A 24,326-nucleotide genomic window follows, 5' to 3' on the forward strand; every position below is an offset into this window, starting at 1 on the left:
GATATGCATTATTTCGAGCAAAACCACTCCATAACAACCTTATGATTTCAGAGCAATTTTAAAAGAAAGTTCAAAGAGCACGCATCATTGACTCTGGAACACAGGGTTTGTTTTCTTTTGAGGTGTTTACTCTTTTCCAGCCAGGATGGCTTTCCCTGACGGAGTCACCCCTGTTGCGAGGAGCTGTGCTGGGGGATGGCTGCAGCCTCCAGCCAGAGGTGACAGGCTCTGCTCCCTGCAGGGCTGCCCAGCTGTGGCAGGACTGGGGACAGCAGGAGATGCCTGAGCACGCACATCAGCACCACTGAGAGCAGCGAGACTGTGTGGGTTTAATCACCCCTTACCGCCTTCCTCGGTAGCAGGAAGATCCTGGTCTGGTTCTGGTTCTGCTACACACCTGCTGTTCAGCTGCCACTGCTACAGTCTTTCTGCTGACCTTCATTCCCAGCAAGTTAGTTAGGAATTGATGGGTTTCAAGGGCAATTTTATGGGGGGTTGTTATGGTTGCACTGAAACTGTAGAAGTTCTGAAGCTGGTTAAGTTCAATCACTTCTCAAAAACTTATAGGCTTAATCTAGGTTCCTCAGTCCCTTTCCTGTTATTTCTTATTGTTCCAGCCATATTTTAAAAAATATTTTAATAGTCAGGATTAGAACATCGTAATTTTTGTTCTGGACAAAACCCATGGCTAAATATCTGACTGGACGTTTTCTGACATAGAGTCAAAAGGAACAATAAACCTAAAAACACAGATTGCTTTTACTAAAAGCAATATAACTACCATTCTGCTATCTTATGCATTCAGCTTGCCCTTTCTGAGCAAGTTCTCTTCATTAAGTATGACAGGCATGTCCCAGGAAAGTCACACAAAGGGAAGAAGTGTGCCTTCCCTCAACATGCAAATCACATATGTTCATTAACTTCAAGAGTGCCATGTGAAGTACAGTCTGCCACCATTTAAAAGACTTTCAATGACCCTAACTGCTAAAGATAATGGGGGCTTTCTTACACTACTGCACTGCCATGAAGATCTTAGGAACATGCTGAAGAGAACAGGGGAAAAACCATCAAGAGTAAAACTACTGCCTTGCAAATCAAAGCAGTACAGGATATCCAAAAAATTGACTAATATTTGTCAGATACCAAAATGTGCATGTCAAATGTTCCTTGGGATAGACTTCTTATGCAAAAGGTTTTCCTTTTCATATGTTTTTATCAGGTAAAGGGAGCAAGGAAAAGAATGTTCAGTTTATTCAAACTTATGATAAGAGGTCGGTGTCACCACAAATTGTTCAAATTCTCTTTTCAGAGCCTTTTATGGTTATAAAGTGAGACAAAGAATATTTCTTAGGATGAAACTTGACTTCTGATGTAGACATAAACAGAAGGCACCATGAATAACTGGGAAAAAAAAGATTTCTGGAATTCTCTTCCTGCCTCTGCCACTGATTTGTTCTGCGTCCCTCAGCAAGTCTTTTCACCTTTCAGTTAAATGAGGATAACAATGTAGAGTGCTGTAAAGTGCTTTTGTACATTTCTAAACATACTTTAATGTAGCAAATATTATTTTTGTTATCATGCATTCACCAGTTTAGTAGCCTGCTCATTTCATTTCCTCTGAAACTCAACTTAAAATGTTTCCTTTTACATTGCAGGCTTTGGTTGTTTTTTTTTTTTTTTTTTTTTTTTTTTTTTTAAGAGGAAGAAATCAGAAAGGATAATACTGAGAAGGATGGATATGAAAAAATGTATAGTGCACAGGAAAATAAAAGATATTTCCATTCTCTTCTTTCCTGATATCTTAGGCAATCTGGAGATAACTGTAATCTTTACACATCAGACCCTTATCTTAAAAGTCTGTTTCTTTTCCTATATAGAGAAAGATTCTCTGTGAAAATATCTTTAACTGTTTTCCTTTGAGTATTTTTGGTCTCATTGCTGAAAATGTCAATAAGGCATATATATATATATATATTTATGAGTGTATATGAATATATATATGTGTGTGTGTGTGCAGATAAATATGTGTGTATTTCTGTGTATATAAATTTATTTATATGTTTGTGGCAACACTAAGTTCAAATATCACACACAACAAGAACTGCACTTAATTTAAAAGTAATTGAAAGAGGAAAGTTTCTTTCAATGTGAATCCCTTAGATGTGTGGTAAGAAAGTGATCTGTGGTACCAACAACAATACTGAGTTAAAAATAATGCTACAGGAACATGTCTTTGCATTGCTATTTTATATTGGAAAAAAATAATAGCAGTAATTCTATTGTAGCAAACTGGACTACATCAAGATGAAAAAAATCATCCTATGGAGAGATGTCTTACAAACTTTGTCACTTAAAGCTCAGTTAATCTTCAGATTCTCTAGTGTAAACCTGGCTGCATTGAAAATAAGCAGGACACTCTGGTGGACCTCAATGAGACAATCTCTGTGCATGTGAAAGCACTCACACTTGGTGTTAATCACATAGGTATGCAAACACATAGTCCTGCTCAGAAGGTCTGACAAAGTAAGGTAGCCAAAACTATTTTGTATGTGACAGCTGCAAATAATAAACAGTAGTTTAGAAATTCCAAAGGCACACTGAATTAAATTTTGTTATTTCAGGTGATAGTTCTTTCATTCTTGGTAAGTAGTCCTTAATCAGGTGTCTGCATATTGGTATAATAGTCTGGCTTCTTGTTTGGGCTCTGATTAAATCATGGGCTCTGTGTCTTAGGTTGGTATCTCAAATGACAAAGTGTGTGCAGGAAAAGGGATGGGCTGAGGGGTGGATTCTGTGCTCAGGGAATAATCCTTTTTTCTCTTTTTATTTTCATATGCTGTGCTTACCTATTCAGGAGATAGATTTTTGCTTTCTTTCAAAGAGGTCTGATTGTTTTTCATCAGAACTGTGTCCTGATACAAGAAGTAGTGGCTGTGAGTTTTAAATAATCAGCCTCACTAAAGACTCCATTATGGCAACCAACAACCTTAAATCATTTTGGCAGTGCATTCTCTGCACTGCCCATGTACTTGGAGGCTGTCCTCAAAACACTGAAAGCTGGGACAATATTCATGGTTAAGAAAAGTCCAGAAGCAGCCAAACAGGTGGGCACTTCTTTCAGAAAAGGCCTTTTTAGATAGAAGACCTTTTGTACACTAGTTCTATCTTAGGCCCCTTTCAGGGGCTACACCTGAGAGAGAAAGTGAATTATCAATGACATTTTTTTAAAGAATCAGTGGTTTAACACTAATTTCTAATCAGATCGTACAGAAAGGAACAGCTCGCATGGCAGCTGTACTTTTCCCAGGGTTAATTACCTTTCACTGCTCTCTACTAATGAGTCAGCTGTTCCTGTCATCACACAACTACACTGTGTTCATCTGTAGCTCTAGCTGTGGACAAACACAGTAGCTAGAGCCCTGTTTACATATTGGCGAGGTTTGTTGTGCAAAGAATTTGCAAAGCAGTATAAAAAAAAAAAAAAAAAAAAAAAAAAAGAAATTCTTAAAACTCCTTCCATCCTTTTTTTTTTTTTTTTTCGTGGAAACAACACTATTTTTGGGGCAAACACCATGTTCTCCAGGTTACTAAATGTATCAATAGGAGTAGGAATCTAAGGACATAAAAGCTAATGAAGGGGGTTTTATGCAATATTGCATAATAGTTTATATAAGGGAGATTAGATCCCTGTAGCCATCTATCTTGTCTTACCTGCTTGTTGAGTGAGGATGTTTATTTATAGATTGCTGATCTAGGAACTAGAAAATTTCTTTATAAAATATTGGTTTAAGTAACATAAGCAATAACAGCACAAGAATTAATGTAGTTAATTAACCCTTAGGGAAAGAGTTTGTATTTTATATGGCAAAATTTACCGAGACAATGATTTAAGATTTTCAGTAAATGGTTCATGTTTTTAAATAATCCCAACAGGTAATTCAATAGCAAGTAAATAGAACACATCATTTTCTAGCTAGGTTGAATAGGATATATTTTTTATGGTCATATAAGATCAAGAGTAGTACTCACTACTGGTTGTTTCAGCTTTGCTTTGGGAGGCCACAAAGACTATGTGTAAAGTCAGGCATAGTGGCAGCTCTTCCAAAATTCAAGTCCTGTTTGTGTCAACATTCAGAAAATGGTTTTCATATAAATGAGGGCAGGATGCTAAACTGATTCTGATTTTATGATTTTATGCTGAAAATATCTGTATGGAGGTTGCCATGATCTGAGTTTTCCTTAGTGTAATATCTGCAGATGTCAGCAGAGAAAGCAAATTTTCGCCAGACACCAAAGGGACGACATACACCTACATGTCATGTAAGAATGTACTCAGCTGCTTGCAGTTTTATCTGCAACAGGTCTGCTTATGAAGTTATTATTTGAGACTGAAATTCCTTGCTAGCTGTCACACGAGATAATGAAAATTGAGAAATTTGTGGCAGGAACATAGGCATCTTAATATGATGATGGAAGAAGAAACTTAAGCTTCCAGTTCCAGGCAAATCTTACAGGACGGACAGCTCAAAATATGATAAGTTTCCTTTTGAGAACAGCAAAGCAAAAGCACCATGGAATTCTAAGGGATCACTTCAGTTGCCATCTAGGAAATGAGTGGTACACTTTCCTTAGAGCATATCTGTAACAAACCACCTCTTTCTGTCAGGCATCCTAGGCTGTGCAAGTTGCATTGACAGCTCAAACATTCTGAACAGAGAAAAAATGTAAGCTGTGGGGTCATGCTCTTTTAAAAGGCAGATATTTATTTATTGCACCATTAAAAGCAATTCTCGTGCTTGATTTTGGATTAAGTGAAAGTGAATTTCCTGAAGGTGCATTAATTGGGCTTAATGATTCACAGAAACCCCTGAACACTCAGGTCAGGTCAGGGAAAACTGTTATGCAATGCTCGTTTTGTCTCTGATTCTTCCTCTGACCAGATTATTCCTTCTCCCAACACATTTTATCTCACTCACTATCAATGGAAAAAAAAAATTCCCAGGAATAGCATGACTATTCTCCACATAGTCAAAGTCTTCTCATGCTACTGGTTTGCCTTAGGTTTCCTGAGTTCTCAAGAACATTCATTATTGTTCCTTTATTGATAGGCAGGAACTATGGAAAAAATCCTCTCCACTTGGTGAATAGAAAACCTTCACCTTTGGAATGAGTTTCACATTTCTGAGACCTGGTCTGCTTCATTTGAATTCTGTCAGTACCCAGGCTAAATATCTCTCTACTATAAGTAGACTTCATGCAGTACATGGAAGGAACTGGGATGATAGAAGGCAGCTTCTCTAGAGTCTATTGAGCTGATGATCTTATTTTGGAGGTCTCTGCTGAGATTCAGAAAGAAGGAAAAAAAAAATTGGTGCCAAAAAACATGATGTCTTCCATACGGTTTCCTCTTATAAACTTGATTTCTTTACTCCTGAAGTATAATGTGAATTTAAAAAACAAGGATCATGTTGCATAACAGACACCAAGCTCCAAATAAACAGAGAAGTAAGCCTTGTGACCTGGAGGGCATCTGCAATGCTGAACTTGCTGTTTATAGGCTGGCAATCATCGATTGAAAGCAGTTTATGCTCCTTCAGTATTACAGTACTATTCCCAATGATCACAATATAGGAGCATATAAGTCACATTAATAACAATAAAAATAACTGCTACTGCTAATGTTGTTGCTATAAATAACACTGGGCCCAAAGCATTCAGGGTTAAAGCTGTTTATTCTCCTGTGCTATTCAGAATGACTTGGGGATATGCAAGACACTTTTTAATGATAGACACTAAAGTGTTGATTTTTGGGGAAGAAAAGTTTGAGAATATGTTTAAGCTTTACAGGGAAAATGTTATAAAATTAAAAAGGTTTATGTTTATTGAACTGGTGACAATTTATACCACAATAGACTTTACATGCCCACATTCTTCTGCATGATTTTCATTGACTTTGAGTCTGTGGAGGTGCTACTGGAGATGCAGAGTCACTCACCCTTTGTGAAACTCATTATTTCAAAATAAGATCAAGCATTATCTTAGAGCAGAATTTAGTCCTGTGTCTATCCTACTCTTAGGGAAAGAGTCTGAAAAGGCAAAACAACATCAGGGACCCAGCTGTGGCTCCCAGCTTCCAAGGTTTGCCTGTGCTTTCCAAGGCATGGGTTAGAGAAGTGTAAATCCAAAGAGTGTCCCATAAGGACCATCCACTACCTAAGAGTTACAGCAGATATGTGCAGTCACATGAAACTTTGAACCCCAAAGGAATCTTGAACTGCCCACTTGGAGAATTTAGGAACTTTGCATTGATCAGAAAGAACTTTGAAAAGCTGTCCCTAGAAATTGAAAAGACTCTTTGTTTAAAAATCACACAACTATGTGCTAAAATCATGGCATGATAAATAATTCTGTAAAAGTCTAAATTTTTGCCATCAAATTTCTTGAAAAATAAAATAAAACAGTTGAAATCCATGCAAAGTATGCACAGCATCTGAAATTTTAATCTGAAAGCTTGTTTATAGTTTTTTATGGAAGCATGGGACATAATGAATCAATATAATCACCCAGTGAAACAGTGAAAAACCATAATCAAATAAATCTTTCTATTACTTTAAAGGTTGAGAAACGAAGTCTTGAAAGCCTGAGGAGACAGAGAAATCACCCCCTGAAAGTGTCTCCGGATGCCAAGTCGTGACCAACAGGAAAAAGAAAATGTCTGGAAATGCTTCTGTCATCAGTGTTTAAAAAATCTAACAGACTCAAGGTATTTTTGAATTAATGGATTTTGTTAAATCTTTGCAGTTCATTTCTCTTTTTTTTTTTTTTTTTTTTTTTTTGTAAGAAGTAGTTTTGATAAAGAAAACTTTTTTTAAAAGGAATTATAATGACTTCTAAGAAGAAAAGAAGGAAATGATACCTTCTCTTTTGTAAAAAATACATTTCTGGAGTAAAATTTAGTCCTCTGAGCTGCACAGCAGTATTCAGTTCTGTTATTCTGCTCTCCATTAATAGCTAAGCAGACAAAGATTTTCATCAATTTAATGTGAGGAGAGGAGCAAGAGGAGATTTTAATCTAAGGTATACCATATTATCCATATCACTGTCTTGTATGAATATGTGAAGAGATGATTTAAGAAGAAATCAAGTCCAGTTTACAGGCTGGGTGGGAAAGACAGGATTCATCTTCATAACTTTACATGGCTGAAATGCAAACATGTATTTCTGAGCCAGTAACTGCTGGATTCCCATGGTCTCTGGGTAGCCTGTAGGCAACCTGCAGGCATCTCTGGGCTGTGTAGATGTGTAATACATCTTACTCATTTCATACCCTGCTTCAGGGTGAGATGGATTGCACACAAGAAATGTCTCTTTCCACTGACTCTAAAGAGAATCTGGATGACTGGCTCAGGTCTAGCCACTTCCACTGTGCACACTGACATTTCACCAAATGGTGATTCCTAACGAAGGAACCTATGGCAATCACTGAACAGCATCTTAAAGCTTAAATAACACGTATGTGATCTGTGTTGTGAAATAGGGCTGGGAAAGTAAGAGAAATAGAGTAGGAAAGCATCCTCCAGGAATGAAGGCAGTGCCAGTCCTTGTAGGAAAGAACTGGCAAACAACGCGAAGCTGGTGAACAAATAAAAGGGAGCACTAGAAGATGCTGTAACTTACAGAAAAGAAGAGTTTGCCATAGCTTTGACATGAGCAGTGTGGTTTCAGAGACACAGGAGAACCCAGTGCCAAGAGGCAAAGCAAAAGGTCAGCACGGTATGGTAAATATTTCTTATCTAGATATAGCAAAAAGAAGAAAATCAAGCTCAAAGCAGAACAGACAGAAACTGAACTCTGAGCTTGTATGCATTGAAATACTATCCTTTTAATGTTTGCATAGGACAATATTTTAGGAAGGACTAAAAGTAAGTAAATTCATCACATAGATTAATGTCTGATAAATTGAAAGGGTATGATATGAATAAAAGTTGCTATTAGAGCTTATCTGTGTTTCTTGCTTGGTTTACTACGAACTGTTACACAGGGGAGAAACCTGATGTCACCAGTGACAGTGGATCTGCATTTAATTATTCTATATTGCTTTGTATTGACCATATATAATTCCACCTGTCCTGTTTTATTTGGTGTAATCTGTTCTGAGACAAATTTTCAAGCATGTAAGTAAATAAATTAAAACCCAAATTCCTTCTTGCGACTTTTGCTGGCCTTTGGGAGCTAATAAGAGCCAGATTTTCAAAAATTAAAATGTCATCATGCCTGTATTGCTTTCCACAAACATGCCCTTTTTTCAGCATGGAAGGTGAGTGTTTAGGCAAAGAATTACTAACACAATTCTTTGCTTGATTTGTGAGTGTCAAACAAATCTGAGTCATATGCACTCAGAGAAATGCTGTGTAAAAAACAAAGTGAAGAAAGACTTTACGTTATTATTATTATTGTTATTATTATTAGTAGTATTATTATTATTAGTAGTATTATTAGTAGTAGTATTATTTCATGTATTTACCCCAAAGAAAAAGCTCTTGTTGGTGAAATTCATCATATCTAAACAAAAGACTGGCAGCTTAAGTATATGAACAGGGGGAAGGGAGACTTATTTCCTGAGTTTCAACAGATGTCATACTTAATTGGTTGTGAAATAAACCAGAGCTACTCTCGGCCTGTTTCCCTAGTTTCAGCTGTGAAGACACTTTTAAACATGTGCATTTCCCTCCTGCTTCTCATAATGAGGGTGTGGGGTGAGAATCAAACCTCCAAAAGGAGTAAAGCAGCATGCATATTGCATACAGGCCTTCAGATACACTAATTAAGCAGAAGTGAGAGTTGCATCTTTTGTCCCTGTGAGATACACATCAATACAGAATGATCCAAGAAAACTCTGTTGAAGGGTTACTGCCTTTGCCTTCTGCTAATATCATGAAGTCACTGGACTATCCCATTCTGCACGTAGCTTTTCCACCTTCCTGTATTTTCTCTCAAAAACACTCTTTCTCCTAAATCACAGCATTGTCAATATACTGCAACTAGTTGAAATGGGAATTTTTTTTTCATTTTTGACAGAGAAATCATCTTAGAGGTTGGGATTTTTTTCCCCTTGTGGTTGTTTTCTGCTAAAACAGAAGAATAGCACTACGTTTACTACAATGACAGCTACAAGGATTTTTTTAAATGAAAGAACTGTCAAACAAAATAGTTTGGCTACACAAGGTGATGGGCACAAAACCACTTCTCACAGACCAAAAGCCCAAACATTTGCAACTGGGACTAACTACCAGTCAATTGTATGCTAGTATATATAAAGTCATTTTTTTCTAAAGGGCTATGGCAAAGAATGTTAGCCATTCATTGTATGCCTTACTGGATGTAGCCCTCTAAATCAAAATGCTCTTTTGAGCTTCACGGGAAAAATCTAAATATATAATAAATGCTTCTCTGTAAAACTCAGTAAACAATTTTTTTTTTAATGGAATAGTGTTTGTTATACCATTTCAAATGGAAATGCAAAGAGAATTGTGTAAAAAGAAAAATTAAGGCCAAGGTTAAATACGTTTAATTCACCTGTGGCAACCAAACTGAATAATATTTGTTCTTTTAGTTTAAACTTGGAACCCAGATCCCAGAGGTGCTAGGAGAGAGCTTTAATCCCCAGAAAAAAAATTCAAATTCCCAAAGTGTGTGATGAAAACCAGTATAATCCTTCCTGAAGTGAGAAGCAAAATAGAAAATACTTTTTTCCCTATTAAAACAAGAGCAGTCAACATGATCTTTATTCTTTTAATGTTTTACAGGTCTGACTTTCGGCAGATGACCTCTCTTGTTTGTCCCTACATGTTTTCCAAAATATAAAAGTGAAATAGAGTCCCAAGGGCACTGTACTTGAAAGGTTATGAGAGTTAGAGAATTTTAACCATGCCTGCCAAATCAGCAGATGGCTTGTGATTATAATTATATGCATCAATAAAACGAATAATCTTTACAAAATTTGAATTTCTACTAAAGTAAGGGATTTAGTAAGCAGATGCAACAGAATGCATTTTCTTTAACCCTTTTTGTAGACAGTACTGTTTATCACAAAAATAATGGCAAGGTTCTCCATAGATTAGCTTGGACATACACTTGAGCCATAAATATATGTTTCTTTTAACCAAGTGTCAATGCTGTTTAGGGTGGTTTATGTGTTCAGTTGCACTCTGTTCACTAAATGTTGAATGCTTATATATAGGATGATTCCCATCAGACACACACTTCAAAATGGTCTTTAATTTTATAAAATGTTAGAGATACAATGAAAATGTCATGTGTACTCCTTCTCTTCATTTTTGTTGCAGTGCTCATTCCTTCTGTTCAGGATTTGGTGACTTTCCGTGCCTCTTATGGAGTCTGAGTAAACCACATTATTAGTGAAGAAAATACTTCATCCCCAAATGTGGGGTATTTAAGAAAGGTGCTTTGTGTGTGTGTGTGGTCTGTTTTTGTTTTTTTTTTTTTTTTAATCAGAGAAAATGTTTTCAAGTAGAGAAATCATAATAATATGAAAAAAATTGCAACTATGGTTTTCTACAACCACTGATTTTACTTTCAAACTTACTTTTGTAACAAGATCATGTGTGTTAGATTGTGTCAATCCTCTTCCTGAAGTAGGAGAAAATCACAGAGCAGAAAAATTAAACAAAACAAAACAAACCAAAAAAACTACGCCAAATTTATTTGTGGACTGCCTCATAAAAAATTGTAGTTGAAGACATCATATACATATACTATAATTCTTCTAATATAGTCAGGAAGAAAAAATTTGAGAACAATAATTACATTTTTTTAAAAGTCCCTATTTGGCATGCTGTAGCTGTCTACTAACAGTATTTTAACATTTATTTTATTCAAACATTTAAATGAGAACTTTTATTTCAGGAAGCTATAAATATGTTTGTCTTTTTAGTTCCTCTTGTATCTCTGATGTGAAGAATGCAAAACAACATTTTTATGCTCATTAAAAAGTGGATTCTTACTTCAGAAATGACAGAGCCATTACTCTGTATCATGTAAATCCTTCTTAACATAAGGATTATTGACCTGATAGTCCATAACGGTGCCTTTGGAGCCATTATTACTTCACTATGCCAATCCAGATGCTGTACATGTGCTTCAACTTGGGGGCAGGAGAGCAGCGAAAGTGTCAAAATTTCTCTTGAGATTTAGGGAACTGACCTAGTGACTCTACCGCTGGAAAAAGAAGTTTACCGCTGTTTAGAAGAAATCGGGATCTCCGGTCCTCATTTGAACTGATGTTTTGGAAAAGTTCTAAAGTATTTTTTAAAATCCAATGCCCAACCAACCATGTCAATAAATGAAAATCTAGCTCTTTTCCACCAAAGTTCAAAAACGAAAAGTTCACATATGAAACCAAAGCTGAAATATGCGCTAGAACATCTTATATGAATCTCTTAAGCAAATCAATAAAACCATCATCTTCAAAACACTTACACACCTGCTTTACTGTATTAAAGTGAGCCATCAACCCCACCTTTGTGGAAACACTCATGTGTATAAATATTTTGTCAGTATTCACCTACCCAAGAAGGTAAACCCTTTTTCATTCTAAAGTAACTTTTGCTGTTAGGTTATCACCTTTTCTTGAAACAGAAATCAGTAAGTTAGAGAGGCAAGAGTTGATAGTATCGTTAAAATGTTCCATAAACATGAGAGAGAGCAATTCTCCTCCAAAGAAATTTGATGCAAATACAAAAAAAAAAAAAAAAAAAAAAAAGTTATGAGGGTGAGAACCTTTTTTATTATTAATTAAAGAGCATCTGTAATCTTAGGTACTTCAAGATAATTAAAATCCAGAAACACTGATTTTGCTTATGTAGTTTTTAATAATCCACCACTATGCGCACAATAATTCCAAAGTGACCCGATCTCAGGTATATATGTACGCTTCCAAAATCAATCAGTTCAGTAAAAGACTTTGGCCTAGATTCTCTATATATTTGTGGATATAGTAGAATATAAAGTTTATTCTGCATGTCATCTGCTATATTTTATTTTAGAGCAACAGCATCAGGCCTTCATGAGGGTTGTCAGTGACTTTGGAGACGCTTGTCAGGAATATCAGATATTTTGGGATTACTGGCTTGAAAAACTACAAACATGAAAAAAGCTTATTCAGAATTATTCAAATCAACTCTACAATACCACAGAGTTTTTCAGATCCGCATGCACAGCTCATACTGTTTGTACCCTGGTAGTGTGCACTGAGATAAACGTAGAGGCCTCATGTAGGATTGCAAAACTCAAAAAGTCGAGTGAAGTTTCTAAAAATTGGGAGTGTTTCATACTCCATCAGGGAGATCAGAATTATCAGAAATCAAGCTTTCTTTGTCTTTTATGTGTACTAAAGAAATTACAAACAAGATAAAAAAAAATGCAGCTATGTAAAACTACAAAAACTTACTGAGGCTCAACCTGTTGGATTACAGAATGTGATTGTCAGATTACAGCAGCATGATTTCTGTAACACTGTTGCATGTGCATTACCCCTATGAAACCACTCTTTGCTTTTGATAGTATAAACAGCTGAACTTATTAATGAGGTAAATGTTGAAATATCAAATACCCTTTACTCTTGTTGATGAAGATACGCAAAAAGGATACATAACTGTCACAGGGATATGCTAATTTTTAAAAGCTGTGGGGATGCAGTTGAACATCAAATGTCTTGAAATATTTTCTATTAAAATAAAACTGAAAACTAAATATCAGTTAGCATATTTTAAAGCAAACTGTTGCAGGACTGAAGCTTTATAAATTTCTGTTAATCTAGGTTTGAATTATAGGACTTGGAAAGAAAGCTTGTTTTCTGATGCCTGAATATCTCATATTTACTGGGGTAACGCAGGTAAAACATTGCTGAGATGCACACAACTTTAAAAAATATAGAAAATAAAATAAAATACACAATTTTACTTGAGTTTGATTACTTTCTCATCATATTTCCCAGACTGGAATTACTGGGAAATGCAAAAGCAGATATAACTGCAGATATAACTAATATATACTGAGTGTCAGGTAACTGGGATGCCATATAGGTGAATATAATGTTATGCATGTGTGAACTTTTTAAATAAATATGCACACATATTTGTATATATGCATATGCTCATATCCCTTTGCAAGGAGTCATCAAATGTCTATGTTAGAATGCCACATTTTATCTCACTGTCTGTAAGCTGTGGTGATAATTCTATTGCCCATGCAATAAAAAGAATGTTCCTGGGTAAGCGATATATCTTAACAAACTGACTTCTGTGACCTGTGAAGAGTTTTAATTAAGTGAACGGGTTACTCTGATATGTCTAAATACACATATATTGACAAGTTCTTTTTTCTAAATTAAATAAGCCTCACAAAGCAAAGCAAAGCATAGCAAATCAAAGAAAAGCAAAGCAAAGGAAAGCAAAGCAAAACAAACAAACAAGAAAAAAACAGCAAAAAGCCCCCAAACAAAACAAAAAACTAAACCCCCCCAAAAATCCAATAAAAGATCAATTGTGATACAGACTGATAGCTAAACCCCACTTCTTTAACCGTCTGTGTTCAATAAAGCATTCTTAAAACATATAATTTGCAGTGGTTTAGCAGGGAGGAGAGAAGAAGCATTACTTAATGCACACAGGCATCTTGCAATAATATCATGTTGTTTTGAAGCTAACATCCCCTGAGCCTCCAAAGTGCAAAGCAGACAGAAACATTTTAGTAATGCAAACAAGACTTTCCGGCAACTTCCTGTTGCCATTTTTCAGCAAAATAAAAGGTCCTGAGGTACTACACTGAAACACTACTAGAAAAGATTTTATCATTGCTGACACAGTCAGGCACCTGCTACTATAAGATATCAGCTGAATATTTTGCTGCTGTGCAAAGAAAATAAGTAATGACTGTGCAACTGTTAAACAGTAATCTTCAACTCTCTAATTTCAGCTTAGGTAAAAGACAACACAGAGAAAGACATAATGTAAAAATATTTTTTAAAATCCCAAAATTATAGTAGCAACTTAATTTATATTTACATACTTGTAAAAACTGTACCAGGGATTTAGGGGTCTAAGTAGCTGTCTAGTAGATTGAAATTTGCATTCATATATATAAAACATTTTCAGCAGATTTTTGCAGAGAAGTAAAAAGAAACTTTCTGTCTGCCTAAAGTTCATCAGATGTCATGTACATCTGAGGCAATGATTACTGTGTGGCAGTTCCTACAAGGAATATTTAATTCATTAGACTATAATTGAAATATCCAGTTCACAAAACATACTATTTCACGTTACTTTCGGAATTCCAGAAACTTTTGTAAGATGGCAAATCAGATAGAAAGGAAAGGAAACAAACAAACAAGAAACAAACCCAACCTTGATTCCAGAGACATTTTTTCTCCCCATCATGAAGTGACAGGGGGGGAAAAAAATCCCTTCATTATGACCTACTTGTCTAGAAACGGACTTTCAACCCCATGGTTAGGCTAAGATTTGCTCTACTTTCTCCCTAGGGCATAATTGTCAGACTGACTTACCGTGTGCCTTTTAGCCTTTGTTCTGCCTCTCACGCTGACATCAGGGAAGCAGTGATGTAGAATAAAGCAGGGGTGGGCTAGGTTAGTCCACTGTTTGTGTCGTTGTGTGGTGTGCAGGGACACTCTGTGATACTCTAGTGAGCTGCTAAGCTTTTTTTGTAGGCTTTGTGTCATTTACTTAACGACCAATCTCATTAGCTGCCAGGGTACAATGGGCTGATGCATTTTCTATGTACATACTCTACACAGTGACCCTCAAGGTTGCCGAAGGTCTATTTAATCAGTCAAAATGCTGAATATATTTGCAGTAAATCACAAAAAAAAAAAAAAAAAAAAAAAAACGGGACCACAGAGGTATCTCATGAGTGTTTACTCTTTCCTGGGAGTTATTTGCAGGTAATAAACTGACAGGAGTTGTAGGCAAAAGCAAGGGCAAAGAAGGGAAAAGGGCACTCACTGGGTTTGCATTGGTCACCTTTAATTTAGGGAACCTTGGGGGCCCTGCATATCACTGTGTCTCTGCTTGTTAATTTCTCCATGCAGTTCATGCTTCAGTGTAATCATGTTATCACAATTAAACCCCTTTAAATAAGAAGAGCAGCACTAACAAAAACCACAGCCTCTCACACATTGGGGAGGGGATGTGTTTGTGTGTGTGTGTATGTGTGTGATATTTATTTATTAACTTCCTTACTACAGGCAACCTCAGGGCTGGCATCTTTGCATTTCTAACCTCTCGTCAGTTACAAGGTAAAACCCTTTTAACTCTTATGAAAAATGAAATGCTGAAAAGCCCCATGAATCACGACAGCTGTCCATAAGTAACAGGGAGAGTGCTATTGTCCAACTTGTCCCTGGATAAAATGAATACTTTACAGCAGAGGCTGTTCAGCTTGGCTAAAGAGTATGGGGAGAAGGGGAGGAGGTCACTGGAGATTTCGCACACTAATTTAATCTGGGAAAAGGACAGGCACTGCATCTCACTTGAACAGACTGGCGGCAATCTGGGCTCCCACAGAACTATCTCCTTTTGCCTGTGCTCTATTTATTCCTTATCTCTGTTTACCAACCGCTAGGTCCCTTTCATTCACACCACGAGGCCGTTCTCCTACTATCAGTCAGCAGCTGACACTGTGGAAGAGCCTCAAAGGCAAAAAAAAAGGGATCAAAACTAAACCAAAGCTGTATAAACAAAGCAACAGTAGAAGTAAATGCATAAATCCTAATTCTTAACCCAACCCACAGGGTGCGAACAGAACCTTTATAGTAAATCCAACAAACCCACCACAGTGAGCTATGGCCTACAGAGGAAATGGGAAAAGCCAAATATCATTCATGAAATCACCATCTCAAGCAGAAACATTGAAAATAGGCATTGGAAGATATTTAGCTGGTTTCAGGATAACAGGTTCATCAGTTGTGCATATTCCTCAGCAAGTAAAGAGGCACAGGTTCACCTGTGGGTATGGTTTAAGATGAGCAAGACATTTTTACACCTGACCATCTTACCATTCAAAAGCCTTGGTTAACTTTGCACTCACTGTGATTTAGATTAAATTAGAGGCAACCACTTAAAAAAAAAATCTTTATCTGGAGATTGTGGTAATTTGGAAAACTTTATAGCTAGAACTTGAATGTCAATTTATTATTGAAGCATTTGTCCAATTAATTTTGCCTTTAAAACTCAAGATTTTTAAATAGCACCCTTTCTCAGTTGTTAACTTATATTTTTCACTCTTACTCTAAGTTTGTAGCACTTAACTTGAAACTCAAATGGGTGAAGACAGGAAAGAAAAGATGACTCTAAGTAAAAACTTATGACTCTAATAGAAAAGTAAAATAATAAACTCTGCATTTAATATTCTAGGTTTGGATTATTATGGTGACTTAATTGTACATAAGGTTTTTTTCTAATTTCAGTGGTCCCTTATTTTGTATTCTTAAATTGACTTAATAAGAGACAAGTTGCAAATATTCATAGAAAGATACCAATATTGTTTCACTGAAACAACCTAACTTTTAAAACCCATGCAATCTGTAACTCCCAAAGTAGGAATGTTCCTTCTTGAAGAGGAGTTACGCTTTCAGAACTATTCTCAACTTTGTAAGACATGAAAATACTGATTATCTGTTAACTGGTTAACATTCAATATAATGTCAGCTGTCTGATCAAGATAATTATAACAATTACAAAGAAAATGTTTCTCACTATCAAAGATGATCAACTGGATCTAATTTCAGTTTTGATTTTCACCTATGTGCATTATGAGCAATGAAGTCTTTACTATTTGGATCCTTTTTTCCAAATGAATTAATGAATTAAATTTATCCTTTCACCAGCTGCTAGGCAGCAGATGGAACCATTTCTGAAGCCTTGTTGAATTCAATCCATAAAACTCATTTCCTAGGATTAGCAGTCCAAAGTTTCTTTTAATGTTTATATACCGCTTGGGATTTTGAATTTCATGATGTTAAACTTTCAATTTAACTATTTTTTTTTTCATTTCATATCAAACAAATATGATCGTTTGGATTTCTATAGCTTTATAACCACACATTTCAGGTCACATAAGGACAAGAATTCATTTCAAAAGCAATCAAGTAATGCAAGATTGGGATCTGCGGGGTTTTTTTCCCCCCCTTTGTTTTGTTTACATTACAGCACTACCATAGAAACCATTTGTGTTGTAATCATAGATTAATTTAGACTGGTAAAGTTAGCTGCCTGCAACTTTGACAAAAACCTTTGCATAGAAATTTAATCTTACTAAGTAGTTTTTGAAAGTTACTGTGATCTGAAGGTGTATGTGCTGTTCAGAGAAAGATGTCATGCTCTGGAATTAAGTTTATAATGCACATTGTTTTTATAGTTGACTTTGTTGTAAGGTGGGTGGCGTTTTCTGTTTCTGATGAGGAAAAGAAAAAGTAACAAACAAATTATGGCAATTTTGTGAACACCTCAGTAAAGATGTTTTTCGGTGCAGTAACAGGAAATAATAGTCAGCTGCAGTACCCTGGACAGCTCCTCTTCTTTCGTTTTCAGTTTTCTCAACTCTGCTACACACCTCTGTCACGAGAATCAGAGATGAGGGGGCTTGGACTAAAATTTCGTTCACAAAGGTCCCTATTCATAGATCTCTGAAAAAATTAAGGTACAATTTAACCAAAGTTTCTATTAGAAACCTGTAAGAGAAAAAACAAATAAAAAAGACACCCTCTCCCGCTCAGGTTTCAAAGACATATTATATTAAAAGTCTTAAGAGTAAAACATCATAAAACAATGTCAAAGTCTTCCTGTTATTCAACAAAGTAAGGAAAACTAAACAACAAAAAAAAAAGTGATTCGTTGTTGTGTATAACAGTGACTTCCGCTAATTTGGCACAATAAATCTATATTAATCTAATAATGCAGTAAGCCAAGAAGGCCACATAATAATGATTACCATTGAGTAATTGAATATTTAGAAGGAGGAGGAAAAAAAAGGAAGACTGGTAATCTTAGCCTGCAGGCATGAAAGTACTATAACACAAAGATGATATTTACAAGTAAAAATGAAATGCTCCAAACTGGGAAGGCAAAAGCCTATATTTAGAAATACCTCATTTCAAATCTGTATTATTTGTTAGCCACCTTAGAGCAGAAATATATTCTTGTCTCAGATAAAGCTTTCATCACAAATGCTGTAATTTTCCTCAAGAATTACAAAACCATTGCACAGCCAAACCAAAGAAGACACATCTACACAATTAACTTAACTAATTTAATTGACAAAAGAGGTAGTAAATGGTCATTTTGAATCATACAAAGATCTTTAACTAAGAAAGTTCACCCCATACAGTTTTACAGTTTAAGGATAAAATCTGGGATTTGTGCTTTTATAATCTCTTAAATGAAAAATTCAAAGCACCTTGCACAAGATTGTCTTGCTATTTACATATGAAGGAAGACAAACATCTGAACTAAGTGCTTTGTTAAAGACAAAAGAAAGTCAGAGGAGAGAGCTATTGCTGATCAGAGTGTTAAACAGACTTTCTCTAGCATCAAATGCTGCTTCATAAAAATTATCCTCCTGCAAAATGTTGTCCCAGAAGGTCCATTTCATTCTTCAACCTTGCCTGATATTACTGTCATTTAACTTTCTAAAGATTTTCCTGACACATACATTCATTCTGAAGTACAGTATTCGCTTTTTTAATCAGAAGCTCTCAATTCACTCTCTGAATCCCAAATAATTTAAAGGACAGAAATGCCATGCTTTGAAACACTCTTTTCCCCTTAGAATAAAGCTAATAAGCATATTGATCAATAATTTTCATTTCAAAAGCATTACACATAATTTTAAAGCGATCTAAAGCATCCTAGGAAAGCTCTCTGGTCTGTAATACAGAACTGTAAATGAACCTGCATCTATCGAACAGTTCCTACAAATGTACTGGTCCCACTCTCCCTTTCCCACCTCATTTTTTTCTCTCCCTTTTTTAAAAAGCCAGTATTTAAGTTCAGTAACTTTTCAAAATGAGAGTAAAAGTGTCCTTGTGATCATTTCCTCAAATCAAATATCTAGAGCTGCAAATTTGCACAATTGTAAAATGTATATGAACAAAGGCTTTACTGAGGCAGTATAAATGCAATTACACCATGACATTTTATTCAGAAAGCTGTCTCAAAGCAGTTACAAGTAGCTATTTTTTAATTGAGGCCCAAAATAGCATTTAATATAATGGCCAAGCATACATTGTGGAAGAAACAACATTAGTGTCATTAAAATAAAAAAAAATTTAAAAGAAAAAAAAAAAAGAAAGAAAGAAAGAAAGAAAGAAAGAAAGAAAGAAAGAAAGAAAGAAAGAAAGAAAGAAAGAAAGAAAGAAAGAAAGAAAGAAAGAAAGAAAGAAAGAAAGAAAGAAAGAAAGAAAGAAAGAAAGAAAGAAAGAAAGAAAGAAAGAAAGAAAGAAAGAAAGAAAGAAAGAAAGAAAGAAAGAAAGAAAGAAAAAGTTTGCAGAGAGCAATTTAAACCCCTTTAAACTTCTTAACACAAATCTCTCAATATTTTAACATCAATACATGGATAGGATTTTTTGCTTTTGCAAGCTTAGAGCACAAACAAAAAAAAAAAAAGACAGAAAGTTACTAACAGTACAAGTTGCTTAAACATCAATGGGTTCATAGTGTGAAAAAGTTGTTAAACTTACTTTATTTTTGTTTCCAAACTTATATGTTTCTCCTCCCTTGTGTGCTGAACTGTGCACTAAAGCTGTGTCTTTGAAAGGTAGTTCCCATGATATGACATCCAGCGCCTTTGACTGCCTAGAGATAAGCACCTGCGTTTGTGTCCCCTCTTTACGTCACACCTCCCTATTCAAACCTTCTCAATATGATTCACATTTGCACATCAACAGCCTCATGCGCATACACAGATTTTTTTCGGCTCTGGGCCCAAAACTTTCACTTTAATTTTCATCACATGATTGCTGTGGCATATGTCCTTCCAAACCTCCCATATATCAGTCATCATGCAAATGAGATGGAATATCACTCCTCTGCAGCAGATGGCCAGGGATGATAACAATGGCTCAACAGAGGAGATTCAATGTCCCTGACTTTATCGCCACGGCAACAACAACCTAAAATATATGTAATGGAAGTGGTGCTTATTAATTTTGCAGGCTCGAGTGTTCTGATTTTGTGAGTGAATGGGCTGAGTTAAAAAGGGGGCTGTGTCCTCCTGCCTCTAGAAGACTATCTATAAAAGCCAGGGACCTGGAAATTATTTTCAGTGACTAAGAAGGCAACAGCCTAGCAATTATTTGAGTAATTAGGTGTAATTCCTCCCTGTAGGCCTTGTACCCTCCTGTGCTTGTTTCACAGAAGCTCGTGAATTAGACAGGCACAGATACTGAAAAGAAAAGTGCCTCAAGATATAGCAGGAGAGCTTGCAGGAACTAAGCTTCAGTGATATGACACTTGGCCTCCACCAGGCTTGGTAAACACAAGCCCCAAGCCATAAGTAAATAGAGGCCCCACTCCACAAACACAGACCAATTAAAATTACAAAGGCAGCCACACTTCTGGGTGGGGCTGGGGGAAGCTTTATTCTGCCATGGTCTGGCTGTGAGTTGCACACATAATGGTCTCTCAGTTCGGAGCACTAAGTACTGTATTCCATTGCTATCTGTCACTATCAAACCCAAGCACAGGGCTCTCTCAGGGCTGAGAATTTCTCCCTAGGGATTGATCATGCACCTTTAAGGAAATATTTCAAAGTGAATTTTCTATGTGTTGTCTTCTGAATGCAGAAAGAAGAAGTAAATGCAGCAGTTTGCTATTTATCTTTAACAGATTGACAGGCAGGAGTACCGATCTCCATTTTACCTCTGAGCAAGCAAAATCTCCAGCATCTCTTCACCCTGCTCATGCCACAACTTCCACATACTTTAATGTTTTGGGTGTGGGAATAACCATTTGATTCCTCAGAAATACAGCTCAGCTATAAACTGTATCTTTAACTAAGAAAATATACTTAAAGAAACTATTTGTGTTTTGTTCTTTTCCCCAGGGTAGACCTTGGAAAGATGGAGAATCCTTTGTCTCCCTCTGCAGTAGGGGGGGATGTTTAAGTAAAACTGATGAAATCTTCTGGGAAAGGAGTGGCTCCATCATGTGCTAGAGGAGAATCAAGAAAGTTGAATCGAGTATTGCAGAATTGAATCAAGAAAGCTTGCTACCCCTTACATGAGATAATTCTTCAAAATTGGTAAGATTGTTGAAAGCAATTTTCAGTGCTCGCCTAGTAGCCCACAAACCCTGAACCCTGAATTTAGCTACAGAGAGGAAACACCAAATAGTGTCTGGAGGAAAATTGAGATGCTGGATGCTTTCTTGAAGTGTGTGATAGAAAATTACAGAGGTAGTGCATTCTTCTGTTGTGTCAGGGCTCAATACCATCTCAGCACTGCTCATGTTCTCTGTAAGCATTTCCATTTTTTACAAAAGCTGTCTTCCAACTGAAAAAAACACACCAAGATGGGCATATTTCTATTGTGTACCAATGTCATAAACTTCCAGAACATTTATTTATCTATTTACCTTATGATTGTAGATCACCCACCACTCTCACCTTCGACCAGATATTACAGGAGTACACATGTTATTAGTTCCTAAGACAATGAATCAAAAAACAAATAAATTTAATGTGAAGCTTAATCTTCATCTTTACCTCACACTTTAGTATGGAGTTTGCATTGCATTTTCCAAACATAATGTCGCAGTTTTGTTTTCCTGTTTCAGAAAAGCTCAGCTGAAATGGAAACTTAGACTTTTTTGTGTACATGAGCTTTTTGTGCTTGTGTGTATGTGTCCATGTATGTGTGCACGTGCAATAGGATTCTAGAATTGTATATGTCCATGTTTTTTATTTCTGTATATTTCATTCTCCACCTTGCTAATTTGAAATTGTGTGTGTGTCCATGTATGTGTTCACGTGCAATAGGATTCTAGGATTGTATATGTCCATGTCCTTTATTTCTGTAAATTTCATTCTCCACCTTGCTAATTTGAAATAAGTCATGAACCAGGCACTTATGGTGAGATGAAGAGATAGCTTTGGTCCAAGCCTGTGCAAAGCTCTGAAACTCCTTGTAGTGGAGCAGTAGTTGGACAGAAAGCCAATACAGACAGTACTTCAGGAATGATGTTTTTCTGACAGCTTGTGTTATTTATGGGACCGGCCACTCTCTTCTGAACCAGATGGAGCTTTTTTCCTAGTCTTTTTTTTTTTCTCTTCTTTGTGTTCTGCGGTGCATGGCCTTAATTGATCATAGAGATTGGCATTTAGGTCACTGTCTTTATTTTTTCCAGGGTCAAGTATAAGTACTTCATTTACATTAAAGATACAACTCACTTAGCAGAGATATTCAGATACTCTTGAAAATGGGAGAAATATGGACTGGGAGGATGAATAAAATTCTTACATACAGATTACTTTTCCCTTTATGATAACTATCTATATAGTTGCATTGTTAGTGCTATGCATATTGAAAACTTCTTCCTAAAAAAGGATTTGAAAGATATTTGTTACATTCCGCTGAGACACTTAAGTAAGAAAGAAAAGTCTTTATCATTAAATCAATCCAAATTAAAGTTCAGATTTAACACAACTTTGCATTTTGCATGGTTTGCAGTCCCATAAGTAATGGAAAACTGGCAGATTGGATTGTGTTCAGTATCCATTAAAAAAAAAAAATGTTTGTAGATGTAAGAGCTTAACACTTAGCAAAACTTTAGGTAGCAACATTCATCCTGTTTTAATCCTCTGAGCAACAGGAGATTCTAAACTTGCAAGACTAATGAGGAAAAGGTAAAAATAAAAAACTAAATTATCCCTCAAACTGCTACTTAAGCAAAAGTGAAATATAATAGGAGAGAGTGATGGCTTGTTGCAGAAACACAAATGTAACAAATGTGATTTGCAATATGCAGTAGTTACTATTCAGACTTGTTATGATAGGAAATTGTGCATTCATGGTCAGACACAAGACTTCATAATCTTCAACTGATAAGTAAAATACTCCTCAAAGACCAGAGAAAATAATTTCAAATTAATGGTGGTAATATATCAGATAAACCAGAGTGACAAAGAAAATTTCCTTGCAGACTGTGCAGTAGTTACCTGACTGCTATTCAAGTTTAGGGAAAACTTCAAAAATTGTACAGAACTTTAGATAAACATCATGAGTATTGCATTCAGTAGTACTAAAAATGTCAATGTTTTCACCTGAATAAAGTTTATCTTTCAGTTATGAAGGAGAGACTAATACAATCAAAACAGGTAGTTTTCCTTCCTCTGAAGATATAGATGTACTCTTCTGTATGCCCACATCTTACCAAATGGTATTCCAGATCTACTTAAAAGAGAAAAACTTGTTTATGATACTACTTCTCAAACAAAGGATGCCTGAGACATCATGAGACAAAAAAAATAGAGTGACAATAATTATAAAGAAACTTAAATATAACAAATATATTTATACTGCTGTGAACAGCTATTATCGCAGCAGAATCATAACTAAACATTCTTGAAAGGGAGACATATCAAAGAAATCAGAGAAAATACAAGAGGCATATTGAAAAACAAGCAATATGGGAGATGAAGCTTGCTTCTTTACAAAGAGATAAGGGAATGAAATATTCTCTGCTGGTGCCAGTAAATTAGTTGCACACATTGACATCTTCAAACACCAAGTGCAGAGTCATTATAGGCAGTAACATTGCCAAAGTTGCCAAAACCATGAAGCACCTGGTTGAATAAAAATAATAAATCAGTCTGGAGTGAGTTATTTTAGCAGGCTTATGCTGAGGAAAGCTGGCAGATATATATGTAGCATAAAAACTACAAATCATTAAGCATTAAACTTCGAAATGGCATTTAGAAAATGTACTAACCATGTTTGTACAACATATTACTTCAAAAGTGTCAATTTAGAGGAATAGAAAGGAGGAAGGAGAAAAGACACCTGAACTAATATTAACAAGGGAAAAATTATCCAATTAAAATTATATATTGGCTCATGGGAATGCAAAGGTTTTCGGCATGTTCTCTGTGAAATACTCTATTCACTGAAATAACAGAAAGATTTCATCTTCTCTCTAGCCAATTTCTTTCCTAAATGTTTGCTCAACATTGCCCTAGAGAAAGCCAGCAAATTTTGAAGTACTCCTTTCCTGCCAATAAATTATAACACAGAA

The 24,326-nt window shown here is 35.8% G+C and overlaps 1 protein-coding gene across 1 annotated transcript in view; it reads right to left on the reverse strand.

Annotated features, from left to right (window-relative positions):
* ST18 (ST18 C2H2C-type zinc finger transcription factor) overlaps positions 1-14,710 on the reverse strand; it is a 95,599-nt gene extending 80,889 nt beyond the window's left edge. The window contains exon 1 of the mRNA XM_079299847.1: positions 14,585-14,710. The gene's annotated coding sequence lies outside the window, so the exon portion shown is untranslated. The remainder of the gene's footprint in view (positions 1-14,584) is intronic.
* Positions 14,711-24,326: the final 9,616 nt, after the last annotated feature.

This window comes from Erithacus rubecula, assembly GCF_903797595.1.
Source record: "Erithacus rubecula genome assembly, chromosome: 3".
Classification (NCBI taxonomy): Eukaryota; Metazoa; Chordata; class Aves; order Passeriformes; family Muscicapidae; genus Erithacus; species Erithacus rubecula.